The sequence below is a fragment of the Neofelis nebulosa genome, chromosome 5 (assembly GCF_028018385.1).
Source record: "Neofelis nebulosa isolate mNeoNeb1 chromosome 5, mNeoNeb1.pri, whole genome shotgun sequence".
Taxonomy (NCBI): domain Eukaryota; kingdom Metazoa; phylum Chordata; class Mammalia; order Carnivora; family Felidae; genus Neofelis; species Neofelis nebulosa.
Window position 1 is genome coordinate 80,391,125 of NC_080786.1, and position 22,694 is coordinate 80,413,818.

Genomic DNA, 22,694 nt, shown 5'->3' on the forward strand with positions numbered 1-22,694 from the left:
GGACGCTTAACCGACTGCGCCACCCAGGCGCCCCAATCATACATGTTTTAATATGAATTTAAAACTTTGAGGGGCACCTGGGTGGCTCAGTCAGTTAAGTGTCCAACTTTGGCTAAGGTCATGATCTCACAGCTCATGAGTTTGAGCCCCGCATCAGGCTACATGCTGACGGTTCAGAGCCTGGAACCTGCTTTGGGTTCTCTGTCTCTTCTCTCTCTGCCCCTCCATGGCTTGTGTTCTCTTTCTCTCTCTCTCTCTCTCAAAAATAAATAAACAAGCAAACAAACAAACATTAAGAAAAAATCTTCGAGTTTCCTCTCCTGAAGGTATACATATCTTCATTCCCATCTTCTCCCCGTTTTCTATGACAAATACTTCTGAGCACTTACCACGTTCCCGGCTCTGCGAATACAATGATGACAAGCAGACACCATCTATGTCCTCTGGATTTAACACAGTCATGGAAGAAAGCAGTTTCCTGTAAGCTGACTTCAGATCCATCTGCCTCATAGGCAACCATTTGTTCTCACAATTTTGAAGAGGTTTTAATCTTTAATTTTGGGGTTAAGAATATTTAGCCAACCACTCTGCCAGGTTGGCTCAGTGGGATTGGTGCCTTCCTGCCTGTATAGGCAATGAAGAAGAAAAGATATGTGGAATACAGAGGTGAGGTCACACTCCAAAACAAAGAAATGGAAGGTTTTGCTGCCAAGCCGAGCACTGGAATGCAACTGGGGGTGTGAGTGGGGTTGCTTTTCAATAGAACAGATAATATGGGCAAGTTCGTAAAGTTCTCCCCTCTTAATTAAGGGGTTTACTTTGTATCTTATCATAGGAATAATCATCAAAGACAGGAAATTGTATGAGTTTTATCTAGGTGCCTGCTGAAATTTTGGAACCGATCATTACACAGCTGACTTGTGGGCACTTTAAAGAAAATGAACCCATCACTAGAAGGTAATGCACATTTACCACAAACAGGTCATGCTAGACACACCACATTTCCTTTTCTTATTCTGCCACTAAATTGGTAAATTGGTCCATTTCAGCAATGGACTTAACCTGACCTCCCGTGATGTGATTATACATAAGGTGGTCAAATATGAACAGGATCTTGTCATAGTCACCGGTTGCACAGTTGGTTAACACAAGTGGCTCTTAGGGATTGCTAAACACCTCTGCGTAAGCTAGAAAGAGGTCTCTGGCAAGGACCAAAGCCTTTTTCCTGCTCAATACTTTTTATTAATGACCTGAAACGTTAACTAGAAGGAGGAATGTCCAAATCTGCAGAAGACGCCGGACTCAGATGAAAAGCAAACACTGTGGACTGAAACAAAGAGAGGGCATGGGATAGAGGAAAGGAAGCTGGACTTGCAGGGAGGCTGAGCTGACCTGGGCTCTTGCCTCTGACACCTATTAGGAAGGTGATAAGGAACAGGGCTTGATCTCGCTGACTGTTCAGCCTCAAACCTGTTCAAGAAGCAATATGGTTGTTTTCCTTTTCAGTTCAATATGAGAATTTAAAAAGAGGCCCGGTATTATGCTTGGCACATGTTTTGATTAATGCACTATTAATAATAGTAATACAGGACTGAACTCTAAAATGATCTAGAGCTTCTAGAACACAGGGGTGAAACCAACATGATGAAGCAAGTCAAAACTTAAGGTATGCGTGTGTGGGTAATGGTCAAGGTATCAGGATTAAATTTAAGACACACGAAGCTTCTAAGAAGTACTCGGCATGTGTTAGGGGCTTTAAAAATGTATGTTAATGATGGTTTGATTAACTGTATGTGTTCGAGGGGAGTAAACACCAAGGAGGATCTTCTCTGGATATTCTATCTGTCTGATGTCTTCATATACGTGAAGGGCTGCTACGTTGAAGAGAATGTGGATGCAATTATTTGGCATTGTTCTAAAGAGAAAAACTAGGAAGAAAGTGGTGTGAGTTAAAAGGAAAGACACTTTGGGTGACATTAGGACACTTTCTGTGGCAGTGGAGCTTTCCTATATGGGTCTGTGTGACGTGGGGACAGGTAACCTATCAGATCAACTGGCTTTCCTTGTTAGTGACTCAGCCGCAGGCAACACTGTTCCCATGGGGTGAGTGTCGGGGCATCTTTCATTAGTGCGTCAGCTTTACTAAATATCCCTTTTGAGTTGGGCACTGAGTCAAGTGTTAAGGGACAAAGTACAAGTATGTGGCTTGCACCTTCAGTGAGATCACAGCCAATGGGAGAAGAAGTCCCTCTGTCTCCTTCACGGAGACAAGAAGACTCCTCACAGGAAACAACCTTTAGGCAGAGACTTGAAGGATTGGTAGGAGTTTTACCAGGCAGGAAGTTATTCCATTTAGAGAGAATTGTCAGTGCCAAGGTTAGAGGTGGGGCATCATAACGCATTCTCGAAAGGCGAATATTTTGGGAATAGGCATTGCCAGGAAGGCAAGTGTTAGATCACAAAAGGTCTACAATGCCTTATAAGGAGTATTGGGGCTCGGGCTCCCTCTCCCTGTTGTATCTTATACATCCCATGCGAGAACACCAATCCCACTGCACGGTACTTGCTGGTGAGTGGGTCTACTGAGGGCACTGTGAGCTCCTTGAGAAGACAGACCGTGTCTAAGCATCCTTGTATCAACCTCCTCTGAGCTTGCCACGGCTTATATACCCAGTAAGTCCTACTGAATGGGAACACAAGTAAATGAAAGCAACACAGATCTCATGACATGATTTACGAAGAGGTTTGGGTTCTTAGAAGTTTCTGAAGCTGCGTTGAGTATAATACCGAGAATTACTTCTGGGAAGCCATGCCTTCTGCAGGGAATTTCTGCTAACGCTAATAGTAATTGCTAACATGTATTTCGTACCCCATGCACCAGTGCTGCGCTAAACACTTTACATGCCTTATGATTTCATTGGCACAACATCCCTCTGAGGTATGTAAACACTTTCCCCATTTAGGATGTGACAGAACCAGAATTTGACCCACGTCTGCTGCTGACTCCAGAGCCTGTGGCTTAACCAATCTCCTATTTATCGAACAAAGCATTTTGCCTTGTGGGGAGGGGGGAACAGAGTCAGATGCCCTTAGAACTAAGACTGCCTTGTTTGGTTAAAAGAAGTAGAGGTCTTTAGGATCTTCTTGCTGGTTCTTCCACTTCTCTAGCAGTGGAGAAAGAAGTCCATGGGAATAGGACAAGGTTGGAGAAATTCGAGCATCGTGGACAGCGGTGGAGACGATGCAGATTACAAAGTACCAAGAGGGGAGAGCACCTGCGCTGCCTGACTGAAGTGAACAGAGAGACACAGAAAGAAGTAGAAAGGTAAGGCCCTCTTGCCTTTGGGCTTTTCTAGTCTGGGAAGTGCTCTGAGATTTTTGTCCATTTTTCGTTTGGACTGGAGGTATCTTCCCCTTGGGAACCCTTTATTTATGAGGAGCTCCACAGTTGAACACAGGGTTCACAGGTAAGGAGGCCAGGGCTCTATGCTTAGGGCACCTGTAGTCTCCTGGCCTGTCCGGCCTGCTCTTAAGTGAGAAGGGGGCAGGAACCCAGGAAGACCCAACCTTCAAAATAAGCCAACGTGTTCTGACTTTGGCTTGCTGTCTGGTTCTGGCAGATGGGTGTGGGCAGCAGGTTGAGGAACCTCAACGGATGGCAGCAATCAGTGGGTGGTGGTAGCCATTTTCTCTAAGCGCTGAAAAGATGGTCACTTTGCGCCTTTCACGATTAAACTCAAATCCAAGTTTCTCTGTCCTAGAATACAAAATAGTATGAGCTTTTCTCAGCCTAAGGGAGGAGGAATGTTTTCAGAAAGCAGGGAGATCTAGGGAATCCAATAGTTGCCCCAGGGTCCGATTCAGCAGTGTGAATTCTACTGCCCAGTCAAAAGTCCCGATGTCTGCAGAGATTTGTCTGTCTGCAAGGACGGAAATGAAAGTCAACTTGCTATAAACCCTTCCACTCCCTTCTGATTGGTAAGGGAAAAATGTCCACACACTGCCATCTGGTGGGCACTACTGGTCACTGCAGCTTGAATGAGAAAGTTCAGTCCACAAATCATTGAAAGGGCCAGGCACTCCCCTAGTTGGTTAACAAAGCAGCAATGAACAAAACATGGTTGCTGCCCTTGAAGGGCTCCCAGTCTAATGGCAGAAATTAACATGTCACCACGTCATTATAACTTAGCAAGCACTATTTTAGGGCAAAGTTACCAAGCGTTACCAAAACAGAAGACCCCTCTCTGGGGGTTTCGAAGACTCCTTTGGGCTGAGTCTTGAAGCATGCCTTATAGTTAACATTACCAGCAGAAACGGGAACACAGGAATGGCACAGGCAAGTACGAGGTGTAAATGGTTAGTTAGTCTGGCCGGTGAGTAAGGAACGTGGGAAGGAAGCTGTAGACAAAAACCGGAAGAAGGTTGAAGCCAGCCCCTGAAGGGCATTGGCTGCCTGGCCAGTGCAACAAGTTCACTCAAGATTAGTTCGCAGAGAAATGATGGGATCAGATTTTGATGGTAAAGTGTCTGTACACATGCTTTCATTCATTCTGAACCTTCTCATTATTCAAAATCTTCTTCTGTGGAAACTCATTATGGGAAATAGGTGAAGCCATAACTAGTCTGATGGAAGCAGAACTGAGCCTCCAGTGCCCAAGGAATTGTCTCCCTTCCATTCTCCCTCCCCATGCTCATGTGGGTGCTTTTAGACAGAACCTGCTTTGACACCTACCACTGTGCAGGATTCCTTCCTCACCTGACCATCCCTGCTCTGGTGTTAGGGGTAACCACATCCTGTCCCTCCTATGTACATGGGTGTTCTTCTCGTTTCCTTTTAATTAACTAATTGATTAAAACTCATGTTATTTATTTTTCTATTTTTGGCAAGGCTTTATTTTTTAGAGCAGTTCTGTTCACAGCAAAATTGAGAGGAAGGTACAGAGGGAGTGCATGCATCCCATGATCCCACCCATGCACAGCCTTTCCCATTATCCACGTCCCCTACCACAGGAATGCATTTGTGACACTTGATGAAGTTACATTGGCACATCATTATCACCCACCCTCCATAGTTTACATTAGGGTTGACTCTCCATGTTGTGTATTCTGTGGGTTTGGGCAAGTGTATAACGGCAGGTATCCATCGGTAAAGTATCATATGGAATATATTCACTGCCCTAAAACTCCTCTGAGTTCCATCTCGTCATCCCTTCCCTCCACTCCCTAGCAACAACTGACTTTTTTACGGTCTCCATAGTTTTGCCTTTTCCCAAATGTCATATGTTGGAATCATATAGGATGTAATCTTTTTCAATTAACATCTTTTTAACCCCTTTTGGTAGAACTGCTTCCAGTTCTGGAGACCCCATTTTATGGTAACCCCATCTTATGGGTAAATTAACTTTCCTGAACACACAGTGTGTATCCCCAGGTCACCCGGTCCCTGGCCCCCAACTTTATATTGCTGGAGGTCAAATATAGGGAGGGTGGATAGAGACCAGCTATCTCCGCATTGCCTAGAAAGCATCACTTGTCTGCTGCTTACAGTATTAATTCACATTCAGTGTCTACGGAATACCTGCCATCTTCAACCCACAGATCACCTGTGATGGAGTGTTGAGAAGGAATCCTTTAACGCTAAGTAACACAACAGCATGCAATCTGCTGTTTTCATTCCAAGAAGGGCACTCTGGGAAAGCATTAAATAGCCTTCTTAGGGGTGTCTGAATGATCAAGATCTGCAGTCTTCCTATTCTGTGAAGATGTGCAGCCTCTAGATGGAATCTGCCACAGGGAGAGAGATTTTCACCCAAGACCCGGTCAGGAGTGGCTGGATGGCCAAGTGTGCTTTGTTCCGTCAATGTGGTTATCTGCCTGTCCTTTCAGATCCACGCTTTCTGATATAAACCGCAAATTCCACCCCCCACCCCCCAACAGCATTTCCTCTAACTCCTTCTCATGCCCCCTGTCTTCCCTCACGCCTTGCCTACTCTCTCTGTGTGACGGGGTCAATTTGCTCTCACTTTCCCACACTAACTTCTCTGTTTCAGTCCTGTGTCCGGAACTGCCTCCTTCTTGCCATCTGGCAGCTGACATCCACCACATCTTTCCAACTCAAGCCCCCACCTTTTCTTAGAGGCCTTCACAAAAAAGATGTTAACTTTCACTCAGAGACTTTCCCAGTACTTGATTATGTACACAGCATTTCCACACGGTTGAACAACTACTTTAGCATTGATCCTTGCCTGCATTACTTAGGTTAATTGTTATTTTCCTGAGGGCACACTGACCAGTGTCCTTTTATGTTCCCAGTGCCAAGTTCAATAACCATTAGCTGAATGAATATCACACTTTAGAATGAATGGGTTGGGGCTATTCTATGTTTTATTAGAGAAAATGGAAATGTAGCTTAGCCTACTGACTTTTAATAAAGAGCAGAAAGGCAGGAGTGTCTTTGTATGCTTTGTAGACTTTGTATGGCTACCTTCTGTTCACTTACCTCTTTCAGTCGTAACTGTTGGTTTCTACACTTGTCTTCCTTCATTAAAGCTTGAACTCCTTAAAAGAGGAAACCTTCCGTGCTTGGCTTGGGACCTGGCTTATAGCACATAATCAGTAATTATTTTTCAATGGATTTTCAATATATTTATCAGGACCCATCTGGATCTGAAGATATTTGGGGCCTCAGTGAGGTGGTCACATTTTTTCTTGGAGTCATTTTTAATAAAAAATCAACAAAATGGTAAACAGAATGTATTGCTACCCATGTAGTTAGTGCCTGGGTTGTTCAGTCAGCTCCTTATCTTCCTGAGGGCATGGATGAAAGGATATTACTGTCCAGGCTGGATGTTATGATGTCTGTTCTGTAGCCCTGACATTCCCAGTTCCTGCGTATGTGACCCTGAGCAAGCCACTCATCTCAGGGCCTTGGTTCTCCCATCTGTGAGATAAGGGAATTGACTCCCCAAGACCTCTCGTCTCTGTCACTGCCTGGGATTTCTTTGGTTTTTGTCTCGGGTGCCAAAAAGCCCTAATCTTTTGATTGAAATTGCCAAGTAATTTTCAATTAATATAAGTCCAGTGTTGGCTCCCATTCTCTTCTAAAGATATCTGTGGAAAGATCTGCACAAACAATTAAAATGGCAAGCATATCTCCAAAGTGAGTCCCTTAGTACTACTTGTCCTTGGGGTTGAATAAGCACAGGCATTCAGAAAAGCAAACGGGCTTTGCAATTTTAAAGCGCACTATTATTAGGAACTCACTAATACAGAAAGAGTGGATCTGAGTTGGGAAAAGAGCTGATGTCTTCCACTACAAATCTAAGCACTTTGGAGGTGTATCCTGCAGAGACAAATCTGATCCTAAATAAAGCTAAAACCATGGCATTGCAGAGGGCTTTGGAAGGGGATATTACTTGGTACCTTGTTATGGAGGGCGTTAAGCAAACTTAGGTGTGAGAAAGGGAAACTCAAGTTAAATCAGGCAATAGAGGGTTTATTTTAAGGACACACTCCTATGCAAACAGGCCTCTGACTTAACCATCAGGCCTCACAGCACCTAGAATGGGAAGGTGGTCTGGATCCAACATATCTACCTGGATCTGCTCTAGGGACTGTGGAAGCCAGAGACCATGAGCTTTATTCTGTACATCAACTTCAGTGCATCTCAGCTACTCTGTCAGTTTCTGCTTCTCTTAGAATCTTTTTTCTTCCTTCTACCAGGCTGTACCATTTATTCCATATTGTAAAATCTGAAGAAGCATATTCTGATTGCTGTGGTTAATTACCATAGCCCCTAGTTGGGTACAGTTTTCCTTTAAGTTATGCTGTAGTTGCTGATTAGCCTATATTTTGGCAACCCTTGGGCCATGGTCACTTCCCGGTCCAATCAGCTTCAGCAAGAAGCAGGTTCTAGCTCATGAACGTGACTACTCCTAAGCTGGAAGAAAGCCCATCATCCAATGAAGACTGTACACGGGCAGTTTCCTTTACAAAAGTGATGTGTGGTAGTAAAATGATTATGTCTGTTCCACTGGAATTTTTTTTTTTTTTTTTTTTGGTGAAGGAAAAATCTAAGAAGGAGTAGGATTGCTAGTCTTTATTATAGTTAACCCTTGATCAGTGTGAGGGTTAAGGATGCTGACTCCTATACAGTTGAAAATCCACGTATAACTTTTGACTCCCCAAATACTGAACTTCTAATAGCCTACTGTTGACCAGAAGTCTTACCGATAACAGAAGCAGTTGATTAACATATATTTTATATATGTAAAACATACTATATTCTTACAATAAAGGAAACTACATAGAAGAAAATCATAAGGAAGAGAAAATACATTTACAGTATTTACAGTATTGTACTGCATTTATTGAAAAAAATCCACTTATACGTGGACCTGTGTAGTTCAAACCTGTGTTACCAAAGGATCAATAGTATTTGCACAGCTGTCTTACGAAAGTGGTAACAGGCATATCTTAGATTACCCTACAGAAGAGAAATAAAACAGAAAAAACTGTTGGCTAAATCTAGACCACATGCCCATTATCTTTCTGCCTGTAAGAGCAGGGAAGGTGAGGAAACTGTTTCCTTGGATAAAAGGAAAGTGAGCTTATCAATATCTCAGAGCTTGGATCATTCTTCAAAAATAGGAAAAATTTTGGATTTTGCACAGGAAGACCTGAGGGATGTCCAGAAGAGCATGAAAAGTAGATATTGTTACTCTCATTTTATGGTTATAGAAGCAGTCTCAGAGAAATAACTTCATTCACTGATTCATTGCTTCATTGATTCATCAAATAGTTGTTGAGCACCTACTATGTGCCACGTGACAAGTGCTGAGGCTGTGAGCAGAAAAAGTAAAACTACCTGCTTTCGCACAGTGTACATTTCTGTGGTGGGGAGAGAGGCGAGGCAGAAAAATGACCAATTAAACATTTGTATAAACACGTAGTATTAAATAAGTAGTATAGGGGCGCCTGGGTGGCTCAGTCAGTTGAGCATCTGACTTCAGCTTATGTCATGATGTCACAGTTCATGAGTTCGAGCCCCGTGTCGGGCTCTGTGCTGACAGCTCAGGGCCTGGAGCCTACTTCGGATTCTGTGTTTCCCTCTTCTCTCTGCCCCTCCGCCACTCACTCTGTGTCTTTCTCTCAAAAATAAAGAAAAATATTAAAAAATAAAAAAACCCCACGTGTAGTAGTATGTCAGATGTAGGTAAATACTAGAAAGAAAAATAAATCAGGGAAGGTGGCTGTATTATGGAGATGTCATTTCAAAATTTTTTAAACTTTTTTAAAATTTATTTTTGAGAGACAAAGAGAATGAGCAGGGGAGGGGCAGAGAGAAAGGGAGACACAGCATCCGAAGCAGGCTCCAGGCTTTATGCTGTCAGCACAGAGCCGGACGCGGGGTTTGAACACACAAAACCATGAGATCATGACCTGAGCCGAAGTCAGTTGCTTAACGGACTGAGCCACCCAGGCACCCCAAGAGATGTTGTCATTTTAAAGTGGGCAGACAAGATAGGTCTTGCTAAGGCAGTGATATTTAATTAAGGACCTAAAGGAGATGAGGGAATGAGCCATGTGAGCCTCTGGAGAAGGGTGTCTCAAGAAGGGGGAACAGCATGTGCCAAATGCTTTCAGGCGTTAAGTGCACCTGGCATGTCTGAGGACCCATCTAGAGCCCAGTTTGGTAGGGACAGAGTGAGAGAAAGGGAACTGGAGGAGGTAAGGGCTGCAGGTGCTGGGGCTGGATCATGGGGGTCTTGGAGGCCATAAGACATCTTGAGCAGAGGACAGACATGATCTGACTTACATTCCTAATAAACCACTCTGACTGCTGTGTCTGGAAGACCAGGGGTGGGGGTGGGTGGTGCCAGTAGAGGGATGGCAGAAGCAGGGACACTGGTCAGGAGGTTGTTCAGCAACTCAAGTGAGTGATGATGGAGGCTGGGATTAGGGGAGTAGCTATGGAGGTCCTGGGAAAATAATCACAGTTTAGCTATGTGGTAGGATGAAAAAATGTCCCCAAACGTGTTCAGTCCTGATACCTGGAACCTTCGAGCAACTGGGACTTTGCAGATATGGTTAATAATTCTTTTTTTTTCTATTTTTTAATGTTTGTTTATTTTTGAGAGGCAGAGCATAGGTGGAGGAGGAACAGAGAGAGAGGGAGACTCAGAATCTGAAGCGGCTCCAGGCTCTGAGCTATCAGCACAGAGCCTGACATGGGGTTCGAACCCACGAACTGTGAGATCATGACCTGAGCTGAAGTTGGACACTTGACTGAGCCACCCAGGTGCCCTGCAGATGTGGTTAAATTAAAGATCTTGAGATGGGGAGATTATTCTGGGTTATTCACATGAGCCCGGCATGACCACAGGGGTCCTTATGAGGGACACAGTAGTGTTAGAAAGAAGATATGTAGTGATGGAAGAAACAGAGAAGATGCTGCTGGCTTTGACGTCAGATGGGGTAAGGGGCCAGGAACCCAGGATTGTAGCTGGCTTCTGGAAGCTGGAAAAGTCAAGGAAAAGGTTTTCTCCTGGAGCTTCCAGAAGGAATGCAGCCTAGCAGACTTCTGACCTTCAGAAATATAAGACAAAAACCAAACAATTGTGGCACATAATCCACTCCATTTGTGGCCAATCATTAACAGCAGCAATAGGAAGCAAACACAGGCTATATTGCGGGGGTTAGAGCCAACGATGTTTACCCATAGACTGGATGCCAAGTCTACAGGAGAGAGAACGGGGATAACTGTCAGAGTTTATGGTGGAACAACTGGAAGGATGAGGTGTCCCTTAGGGTGATGGGGAAGACCTGCCTTGGGTGGCATTGAAGGTCCACGTGGCCGGGCCCTTTCTGCTCTTGTGGTGCCAAGAGGCCGAGCCAGGAAGAGGCGCACAGGATGCACACCCAGCTCAGCTGGTGGGGGCGGGGGGTGTCTGCACCGCCACCGCTCTTCTTCTGGTGTACCCCGTAGAGTCCCCCACTCTCTGCAGCCTCTCCGGCAGCACTCCCGCCCGCTTCTCTGATGGCAGAGGCAGCACAGAGCCGGATGAGATTAGACACATACATTTTATTTTAAGGCACAGCTGAGAAAGCAGTCAGGAAATAAAAGTTGTTTTGACGTAAACTGTATTATCTGGAGGCCTGTTGATGGCCTGCTGATGGGGTTCTCGGGCTGTGGGACAGATTCCTTACACTGAGCATCACGGAGACAGTCACTTACAACCACCGCATTTCTGCCCTCAACCCACTTGGCTCTCCTCAGCCAGTGATGCGAGTCATGTCAGTGTAGGAGAGGAGCTATCGGCCAGGGAGATGGGATGCCCAATTCTGACTCTGGCTCTGCTACTCAGCTGCTGTCACTCCCTCTTTCTGAGCCTCAGTTTCCTCATCTATAAACAACAGGTGTGGGAGACATTGTTTTCCACGAACCTCCTTGACCCTGGTTCTCTGCTTCTCCTTTGTCTCAGTTGCGTGTCTTGGAGAGAAGCTTGAATGAGTGGTTGGCCAGCCAGGGTCTCAGCACCCACCATTCTGTTTGGGGTCCTGAAGAGCAGGCACTGACCTACTTCTCTCGTCTTCTCTTCCCTGCCTTTCTATTGGGTTTTGTTCTGACCCTAGAGCTGTCATTACTCATGCTGCATTGGAGAGCTTGTTTCTATTCCAACTGGTCCACGATCCACATGGCCATGGGACTTAGCAGTGAGCACAGACTCCATTTGATAGAGTCCAAGGCAGATGGCCATGCTTCCTTTCCAGACTGAACATCAAATGCCAGGAACTCAGTGAGGGGCACTCTCCTTCTGGCTTGGAGCTTTGCGAGGTGGACACACAGGCCAGGTTCCGGCCACCTTCTGTTCTGGTTTGTCTGATGATGCTTTTGGCAAAAGACAAGGAAGAACAGAAAAAGCAAAGAAGGAAGTGAGTAGTCTGTTAAGGGAGTGTGGCAGGCATCCTTCACCCTTTGGGAGGAAGTTTCCATGAAAATACAACACACAACAAAACATCGGGCATACTGCTGCATCCCAGGAGGATGGGCAGATTTGCTTTGTGAACGCGTTCCCCAACGTCCTCCTTGGGTAAGGTTGCTGGGTTGGAACATGCGGGGTCTGTGACAGGAGTTGTCATAAGATCTGTCATCCTCTTTCCTTTCTGGCTGGAGGGAACTCGACCTGTCTAATAGCAATAAAGACTGAATTATGGTTGCCCTGTATTGTGCAATACATGTTATAGAGACTAATAAATCTTGAATAAATAAGCAAATGGATTAAAGGGACATCACCTATTTACTGTGAGACTTTGTGAATGTTACATCACGCTTTTGGTTCGCCGGGGCCACATTTACAAAACAAAAACGCAGGCCCAACCATTTATAATCAAAAAGATATTGAATATCAACATCGTAGTCATTCAGTGTCGACACTGGAGTGTCCCTCAAACCATCCTGTAGAGGAAATAGTCACCATCGTTATGGTTTTCAAAATGTTCTCACACCCATCTCTTATTACTCACTTTCCAAAACAGCCCCGTGAACTAGGTTTCATTATTATTCTCTTTGTTCCGCTGGAGGAACTGAGGCTCTGAGAGGTTGTGTGGATCCAGGGCTTTTTACTACCTTCAGATGGGAAGAGCCCTGTCAGCGTTCCCATGACACGGGGTTTCACAGGACTCATTCTGTTTTGTTCACTTCGTTTCCATCACAGTGGTTCTGTCTTTTTCCTCCACTTCACAGCTCTGTTGTCTTCCTTTTACACTCCCTCTTCTGAGGAATAAAACCGAATTACTCTCATTTTCCCCGTAGATATTTGCCCTCTTCTCTGTAGCTGTAGCTGTCTTCAAAAGCACATTTTCTACCCAAGAATTCATCAAGGTATTTTTTTTTCTTTCTCTCTCTCTCTCTCTCTCTTTTTTTTTTTTTTTTGCCCTAGACAAAGGCAATTTTCTTCTGAAAAAGAATGATTGTAAAAGCTGTTAAGATAATAAAGTTTATTGTCTCCAGGAGTTTCTTCTGAGGAGCTGGCAGTTATTCCTATAATGATAAAAATGTGCTCCTCTCACACCACATTCACACCCTACCGCTCTGGGTCTGTGCCATTGTGTGCTCACAGCTTTTCATTTTGATGCTAACTCATAGTATACTCTTTTAAAAAATTCAAAATGGTAGTTAATCTGAGCAATGTACTTAAAAAAAAAAAGGTAATAAAATTTCTTTCCTGCCTTTTAAATGAAGAGATAAGGGGACAGACCCAACTCTGAGAATTACCAAAGATTTCCCAGGGAGTGAGTCTCAGGAGGATGGTGTGTTCCATCAGGTGCAGGAAGAGGTGGAGGTGGTGTTTCGGGTGGAGGGAATATGGCAGACAAATGTAGAGAAGCATAAACAAGAAGCATGGTGTGTCAAGGTAACACAGAGGAGAAAGTGAAAGATGATCCTGGTGGGGGGAGTAGGTTGGGAAGAGGGAAAGGTGGAGCTATACCCCCTATCCTGGTGATTTCTTAGAACTGCTGGGAGGCCCAACAGAGATGAGAGATGGGAAACTCTCATAAAGTAGAGAGCACTTTCAGGACTCTAAGGTGAGCAGTGTTTGTTCATGTCGTTGTTGTTATTTATATATTCTTGGTGCGATTACCGACAACCTGAAGTCAGCCATGGGCCTCCAGCAAGAATGATATAATTCAGTGGCTGGTATGACTTAATGATCTTCTAATGTTGTTCTTGGTCTTAGGGGTATAATGCGGGATGTGAAAGGAGAAATAGGACGTCTGCTTTTCACAGGTGCTGCAGATGCAAAGTCACAGCCCTGAGGTAAACTCTGTTGTGGTAGGTGATGCTTTGATGGAGTGTTTCTCTGTGAGGTTCACGAGCTGCAAAGAGCTGCCGTCATCAGTCTTGGCAAGCATTGTAAAGGAGTATGGGGGTGGCTCTCTCAGAGATTGCCTGTGTTTAATGTCATAATAAATTCTAAAATTCAAATTCCAAAGGAATGCCTCTATGGTGGATGGATAGGTGGGTGGGTGGGCGGGTGCAGGGGTCAACTGAATGCTGATGAGGAAGTGGGCAAAATTGTTAGCCTGAGCTGGGATGAGGTGAAGTGCTCATTAAGACTCATGGATGTCAGTTAGTACCTTTTGGCAGATGATCTATGAGCTGAATTCTATGAAAGGAAAGCAGAATTGAGTGGAAGAACCCAAAGTAGTCTGAGAGTTGACTCTGGGGATTTGATTGGGTGATTTCTTCTTCGTGGCGGGAGAATAATCCCACATGGAGTCAAGAGGGAAAGACCCAATACAAGGTTCTGGTAAATTGTATAAGATAATCTTTGGCTAGGGGAATGTGATAGAATGTGGTGCTCAGTAACCCCCTTCTCTAATTACAGGTCTTGGAATCAGTCATCTATTTTGTGCTGTTGTTATTTTCTTTGTTTCCATTTGGGCTTTTCTTAGTGTTTGGTAAATTTCACACTGACTATGTCAGCCTGTCTCTGTTATGCTAAGGAAAACAAGAATGAAGGTTATGTTCACCCTAAGGTGAGAAGGAAAAAAAAAAAAAAAAAAAGGGAAAGTACCTCTGTTATCTTCTCCCCGTCCCCAGCCCTGAGAGATGGGGACTTAGCTTGGTGGTGGCAACAGGAATCAAAATAAAAGAACTCTAGGGAAAGATAAAAGCTCAGAGGAAGTGAGGAGAGTCAGGTGTTGCCCCACCCTCTTCACCTGCTAGACCTGTTTCTATGTATGTTTCTCTCTGAGGGATAAAGATCTCAATCACCAAATGGAAAATTCTTATTATGCTCTTCATATTCAAGATAGCATTTTTTTCCATGGTGGTATTTTTTTGTTTTTGTTTATTTCCTTTTTTTTTTTTTTTTTTTAGAAGACTCCTCTTAATATACTACTTATGGCTAGAATCTGTGGAGAAGAGGCCAAGATGAAATTGAAAGGGTGCTTTATAAAGATCTTGGTTGGATTTTTGGCTTTGTGATGTGGCTTGACTTTGGACATATTGATGAACTTCGTTTCCTTCCTTGTAATGAGATTTATAATATCACTTCTTGGGATGCCTGTAGAGTTTGAGACAATGTATTGAAAGAACCTATTAATTGATACATGATAGACATTTAGGAGGTATTGGCTTTCGTTGTTATTGTATCTTATTACATGTAAACTGAAGTAATCTGGTGTAAGATCATCCTGGGGGCTAGAGTTAGAAAAGATAGTCATAGCTTCTCTCTCTCTCTCTCTCTCTCTCTCTCTCTCTCTCTCTCTAAGAAGCAGTGTGCTCTGGGAAAACAGCATGGGCTGTAGAGTCAGAGGACGTGTCGAAACATGGGCAGTGTATTCACTCTTCTTCTTCCTCAGTTTCTTCAGCCATCAAAGAAGGGATATCATGAGCATCAAATGATACAAATATATTAAGGGCCTGACAGAGTGCTTGCTCCTCCCCTCCCTCGTAGCTTAAAAATAGCAAATCTTTCTTTTTGTTCTTATGCACATCTACCTGCCTCCCCTCACCAACTACTTTTTGTCAGGTGCCAAGACTATGCACAATATTCCATTGTGTAGGCTCAAAAGCCTGGAAGTCGGTCTAAATGCAGGGGCTTTATTCATTTTTTTGCCTTTAGTCATTATATTTTATACCATTCCATTCCATGAGATACATTTTAATTGAGCTTCTGTCATACGGCAGGGATGATGGACTTACAGTGATTGTGACAATGGTTCTTGCTCTTAAAAAGCTCACAGACCAGGTGGGAATGGCACAGACTAGAAATCATTCTGTTCTGAGACAGATAGGGTCCGTGCTGTGACAGAGGGTCTGAGTCAAGGCAGGTGGCCTCTGAAAGGTGGAAGGATGGCAAGCTCTGGTGGAAGGTTCCACAGAAGAGGTAAATTTGGAATCGCCTTGGGAGCTGTGAAGGGTTTCTGTAGACGGAGGGGTGGGAAGGGCCTTCCGGGGCAGAGGGAACATCCCGAGAAAAGGCATGGGTGTACAAGTGTGTGAGACATATTTGGGGAATGGTGACAGTTTAGTTTGGCTGGAGTATATGATATGTGAAAGAAAATAATGAGGGATGAGGGTGAGGTGTTATTGTTAAGAGTCTTTCGTGACAGGACAATAATTTTGTACTCAGTTTGATTTGCAATGAGGAAACACTGAGAGCTTTCTGGAGCAAGAGGGTAGGTAATATGACAAGGAAGATACAATAAGTTGTATCAGAAGTGGGGTTTGCATCTGTCTCTAGCAACAGCCAGATAATACCATTTATTTTGATCTTTGATGGCTGATAAGGGAGAGAAAAGGTGGCAGTGTTCCAAGTTCTAAGTCAAGAGGAAAGTAAGGACACGGAGGTAGGAAAACCTCAGAAATCATTTGAAAACAGATTAATCCAGGCCGCTGAGAACATAACAGACAAGTAGGGAAATTTGGGGAGGTGACTTTAAATACCATGATGGGATCTTGAAGGTTCATATCAGTGATGCTGGTTTCTGTTTTAGAGGAGATCAGAGTACACATAGGCTATCAAACAAAGACTCCAAATGAGTTTACTGTTTCTTTAAAGTAAGGTTTCTTGGAAGATCTATGAACTACTAGGGTGTTTTGTTTTGTTTTGTTTTATTGTGGTAACATACCCATAACATAAAATTACCATTCTAACTATTGAGTACATCCCCATGTTGTGCAATCATCACCCCTACATAGTTCCAGATCTTTTCATCACCCCAAAGGAAAACCCTAGCTACTAAGCTATCACTCTCCACTCCCTGCTCCTCCTGGCAAACACAAATTCCTGAATGGATCAACAGAATGGGGTGTCGCCCTGCAATGGAATATTATTTAGCCATAAAAAGAAGTGAAGTGCTGACACGAGCCACAACATGGATGAATCCTGAGAGCATCACGCTGTGTTAATTTGCGTTTTGTTTTTATTTCGATGTTAACAGAACATTACTAGTTGTAATCCCAGCGTCTTTGCCATGCAGGGATAATTTGCAGTAGAAGATACTTTCAGTAGGTCACAGCAATTGCGTCTTAACTTAGTGATTCTTCATAGGGCTCTGCAAATGCTCAGCAGTCTCTGATGTGTTTCAGGGGCTCATGACAGGACCAGGCTATAGATTTTTCATGGAAATCTCTCGGTGATTCGATTTTAGCATTTCTCTCCAAAAATTATTAAAACACTGTGGATAACACAAGCACACCTCAGGAACCTATTAAAGACCTCGGCTACAACATATGTAATGTAGGTAGATGAATCCGGTGCTGAACTCCAACTCTGTCCTTTAAGGGTCTCATGATTTTCAGCATATCCCTTAACTTCTCCGAGTCTCTTCCCTCATCTGCAAAATGGGTCCAATGGCAATGTCTCCCCGATCGAATTAGCGTGTATATAAAGCATTAACACGGTGTTGGTGGAGCACAAGGCACTGATATTAGATAGTATTATCAGCTGATTGTTAATAATGAAATTAGTAGTACAGCTTTTAAGTGGTTCTGCTTTTCGGAGGTCTTGGAGTAACTCCAGGGGAGTTTGGGGAGATGATCCTGATGGTGATACAGTACCCCTTTATGTCAAATGTGACCCAGGAGAGCATCTTTTATAATTGTCACACTGAACAGTGGTGTGATGGTGGTCCAGTTAGCCTTTGGTACCCAATTTCCTCAGCTGTGAAATAGCAATGATGTATAGTACCCACCCCCACATGGTTGTTGGGGGGGTTATATGATTAATATTTGTGAGGCTTTAATTGCAGTTTCTGGCACATAGTTAAGCACTACATAGGTATCTGTTAAATAATTAGAAATAAATAAATATAGGACACAAACTGATCCAACATCAGGTTCTTAGGTTTTTTTCCTCTGAATGACTAATTCTCACTGAGGCATTGATTCAACTTGATAACGCCTTGCTTTAGTTGGTATTTTAAGTGAAATTTTGGAATGTGCTGGCCCAAGTTATCTGTGTTGTGAGTTCAAGACAGAACTGTGATCAATACTGACATTATTCAGCTGATCTGGAGACCTTTAAGAATGTCAGACTTGCTTAGGAAGCCAAGAGTTCACATCTTACCTTCAGTGTACGAGTTCGTCACCCGTTGTTCTGGTTATTTTAACGAATTACTGGTTTTAGGTTTAAGCCATAATATTTCTAGGAGATAAACAAGCTACTCTAATAAATGTAGAAGATTTCTATGGGGTAACAAACTACAGTGGAAAGGGAAATAACTTCATCACCAGTTGTTCTGGCTATTTTAACAAATTATTGGTTTTAGGTTTAAGCCATAACAGTTCTACGAGATAAACAGGCTACTCTAATAAACGTGGAAGATTTCTGTGCAGTAACAAAGTATAGTGAAAAGGGAAATAGCTACTCTGAAACTAAAATGTAGTATATGACTTCAGGGCAGTCGTCCCTCGATGTGTCTTAGTTTTTGGAAATGCCAACTTAAGGAACGAGGTCTCTGTGTGTATTACTGGCCCCTCCCCACAACTTTGTAAAAATTAAAAGTTCCGGGAACCTCTAATGGATACCCAGGTAGCAGTGGAATTTCTCTGGTTGAATTGGCATGCATGCCCACTCGCTCTACCTGGGGATCAGCCTGTCCTTCCTGGTAGCTCAAGGGGCAACTTGGTGGTGACCATCTTTTTGCATAATAAATAAATAATACAGATATATGCAAATTTGCTTGTATTTTACACAGAACTAGGGACTCTGCTATGTAAATGGACCCTGTGCTAAAATGAAATGATAAAATGGACCCTGCTATGTAAATGACCCTGTTCTTTTGCAATATGAACGATTGCTCTTCGGCATCTCTGTTTTCTAAATTCTGTGCTTCATTTCTCCTAAAGTGGGATACTTTGGGCTGGAAACACTATCGAAAAACTTAGGACGTTACTAGCTTTTTTGTCAGTTTCTACTTTTTGAGTCACTTGCAATTTGTCATTCTTTTTCCCTCTCTTCAAAAGTGGGATCATCTGAAAGAAAAAAGAAGCTTCTGTTTAAAAAAAGGTATCTGAAATTTCCCAAAGTATGCTGGCATCACCGCAATCCATGAATATTTAATCATTATCAAGACAGGAGGTTGGAGAAAAAAAATCAGGTTGTGATATTTGGGAACAGCAGGTGTGGGAAGGAGGGTGTTGACGCCCTCTGAAAACGGATATGGCATGTTGTTCCCTGTGCAGTTCCCACGTCACCTGGGGTCCCAAACGTGCTGGAAGAAAACTCTAGGGAGCAGGGGCTTGTCCTCACTGGCCCCACACCCTTCACATGGCAGAGAGCCTCCCTGGAAGTGTGGATGCCCTTCATGAAACTCCACCTAAGAACTCTCATGTCCTATCATCAGAAGCAAGGCAGAAATAAAGGGCTTGTGGGTCACTTACATACAACTGTCCGTCCTCTGACTTTATCACATGCTCTACTTGCCCTACCACCCGATGTTCCAGTCACAGTTTCACCATGACTTCTGTGTATTGGAAACTGATTCATCCCACAAGCTCCTGCCCCTGGGTTTTTGTGTACCTGTTTCACATTGGAGTTCTCTGTCAGTAGTTTGACAAAGTGAAACACTCTAGTTCTCAACCTTTTATGTGCATACCAGTCACCCAGCAGGATCTATCTATCTATCTATCTATCTATCTATCTATCTATCTATCATCATCTATCTATCACACTGTCAGTAGAGTCCAACACTAGCTCAAACCCACGAATCATGAGTTCATGACCTGAGCTGAAATCAACAGTAGGATGCTCAACCGACTGAGCCACCCCAGCATACCCCCTGCCCCTGCCTCACAACAGGACTTCTTAACATGAGGATTCCTGGACCCTCCTTTAGGGGTTTGAATCTAGTAAATTGAGAATGAGGCTAGGGAATATGCACTTTTTACCACAGGTTCTCAGGCAGGTGGTCCAGGAACTGTCTGCACATCAAATGTTGCCTTCGGGCTGTGTTTCCTGGGTCTTGCACCAAAGGATTCCTTGGCATAAGGGGCCAGGCTGAGTCTGGAGTTATGAAGCCCAAACTGCGGGGCCGGCTTTGGTTCAGATGGTCACAGAGTGTTACCTGTGTGCAAATTATGATGTCTCAGGAATGTGACTGGGGCAGGGGTTGACAGGCCAAAGGAACACTCCATCCCCTTTCCCATGTGATTTGGGCAACATCTGAGTCTGTCTGCTTGCATTCTGTTCACAGCTCACAGGAACTCCTCAAATGTCAAGACTCAACAGGGTCCCCAACACATAATGATGATGAAAATAAAGTATGAACTTCCTGGCCTAGTATTCAAGACCCTCAGTAAGATGGCCTTGGTCTGCAGCCTACCACCCCCCATTCATCACATATCCCATCAGAGCAGCACAACTATTCAAGTGGCTGTGCTTCTTGGCAGGACTCAGTCTAAATCACATCACTTGGGAGCAGGGGCCCTACTGCTCCAGGGCCCCTCCTTCGATGCCTAGTCCCCCCATCCCAATGTGTCTCTGTCACCTGGGCTGTAACCCCCTCTATCTGGCATCAGAAGAATTCTCTAGCAGCTTCCTCTCTGGGTCACCTTTTGTGGTCAGAACTCAACTCCTTGAACTGCATTTTTTGTCACTTTTGTTATTTTGTCAGGCCAACTTGGGTTCTAGAATACAATCCTACCCTAAAAACCAGTTCTTAAGTCATGACACTGAAATGGAGTTGATAACAGTTTGGTTCTTAGAAGCACAGAATGCCAGCCCTGGAAGGGACCTCACTCTGAGCACATCCAGTCCTCCTCACGTTGTTGACCAGCAAGCCAAAGTCCAGGGAAGGAAACTCTCCCAAGTCCATCTAGACAGTTGGTGAACTAGCACTCGGAAATGACTCTCCAAACCAACATAGGCGTGTAATTCATTTCCTCCTAACTAGTGACCTTCATGCTTCCCTTGGAGTCTCAGTGTTCCAAAAGCTTGTCTTACTTGCATGTAGTTTACGATAGGCTCTTTATTTACACGTTAAGTTTTGCCTCCTTCCTCTGATTTCTTCTCTACTGAGACATATGACCTGATTCAGGCTATTAGAAGAATTTTGGATGGGAGAGAAGAGCCAGTGGTAGGAGCTTCCTTGTACTGCAGTTTTAAGATATCAGGGCCATCCTCAATTTAATTTGACCAATATATGTTGAGCATCAGAATCTGCTGGTTGCTGTCCCGGGTGTGGGATTGTGTCACCTGTGTGACAGAGAAGTAGGTTCTGCCTCTGTGGATTCCAATGGTCTAGAAAAGGGAAGTAATTCAAAACAGAATTAATGCTGAGACCAGAATGGGAAACAGACTCCCAGTGTGAACATGGGTTGGTCTGTTCTTGAACCTGGAGGGGATTATTTCACTGATAAAGGGTGGCCTGTGCTGGCTGCCTGACGTCTGCTCTGAAACTTCATGTAGCTCTGTGATATCAAGTGGTGACTGGATGGTTTCCACACTGACTCCAGGGCAACCCACACTTGTTCCTGGACTCCATGAGTAGGGAGGAGCCCCGTGTGCTTAGCAGGAATGGTGAGCCACACCTTGGGCGTGAGTCAGGCCTCCAATCCATGCAAGGTGGGGAAGGTTGATCGGGGTGGGGCCTGTGGCAGTTTCATGTCCCCCCCCCACCCCCACCCCACACACACACACATTGCCCTTTCTCTTGTTAAATGTTTATAATGCAGGGCATCCCGTGGCTGGTCTCTGCCATGTGGGGAGCCCTTTGCTCCACCACCAGCGGCTGGCCAAGCTGCTCTGTTATCCTCTTCTTCGTGATGCTCTTCCTTCTATATTGCTCTGGGGGATTGGGTTTGTAAGACTGGCCGCACGGCTTGCAAGCCTCAGTGCAAAATGAAAATGCAGGGCTCTGTTTAAGAGTTAATTTCAATGTGGTGACAGCAGAACACAGGCAAGCAGGGGCCCTTTTATCTACAGGGCTCTGGGACACCGCGTGGGTTGTTTGCCCAGGAAGCCGCCTCGGGTGGGAGATGGATCAGGAGTGGGATGGGGATTGGGATGGAGAGTGAAGTGGGCCTTCACTAGGCCAACAGACACCAGCCCATTGCCTTGAACCAAAGCTAAAAATGATGAGACATCTTTCCCAGCGGCGCCAAATGTGAAAACATGGCACATGTGAGTGCCACTTGGTGCCCAGAGGGTTTGAAGCTATTCCACTTTGATTCTGTGGCAATCAAGAGCGGGCTTTATTTTGTGAAGGAGAAGTGGGCCAAATTGGAAAGGTGACCCACAGAATGTCATGCGTGTGGGTTATGCCTGGGTACTAAATCTTGGGCCTTGTAACTTCTGTGGCCTATCTAGCCCTCGATGGAGCTGAGTAAAAGTGGAATTGTTCTCTCTCACTGTGAGTTAAGTTGGAATTGGGGAAGAAGAGTGAGATGCAGGAAGGGAAATGAGATCAATGATAACTGAATGGAGAAAACAAAACAGTTTAGAAAGCCAAAGCAATTTGTCTGAATCCTATCTGATGCACAACATACAGCAAAACAGACAAATGTCTGCGCAGCAAAACAAAACTGGAAGAAGATATTGTCAAATAAAATACACATATTTCCAACCAGCCTTGAGCTCATCTGATAAGGGACAGATTGTCCAGAGTAAATAGAGAGAGGAAGAAAGATGCTTTGGGCTGAATTTAGTCCCCTGTCAAAATCACAGGGGAGTATAGCGATT

General features: G+C 44.2%; 1 protein-coding gene across 2 annotated transcripts in view; it reads left to right on the forward strand.

Moving 5' to 3' along the window:
* Window positions 1-22,694, forward strand: part of TPRG1 (tumor protein p63 regulated 1) — a 217,121-nt gene that overhangs the window by 49,181 nt on the left and 145,246 nt on the right. The window contains exon 1 of one of the 2 annotated variants that reach the window (XM_058730821.1): window positions 379-480. The exons of the other annotated variant lie outside the window; for it this stretch is intronic. The gene's annotated coding sequence lies outside the window, so the exon portion shown is untranslated. Of the gene's footprint in view, window positions 1-378; window positions 481-22,694 lie in introns of those variants that run through there. 2 annotated transcript variants of the gene reach the window in all.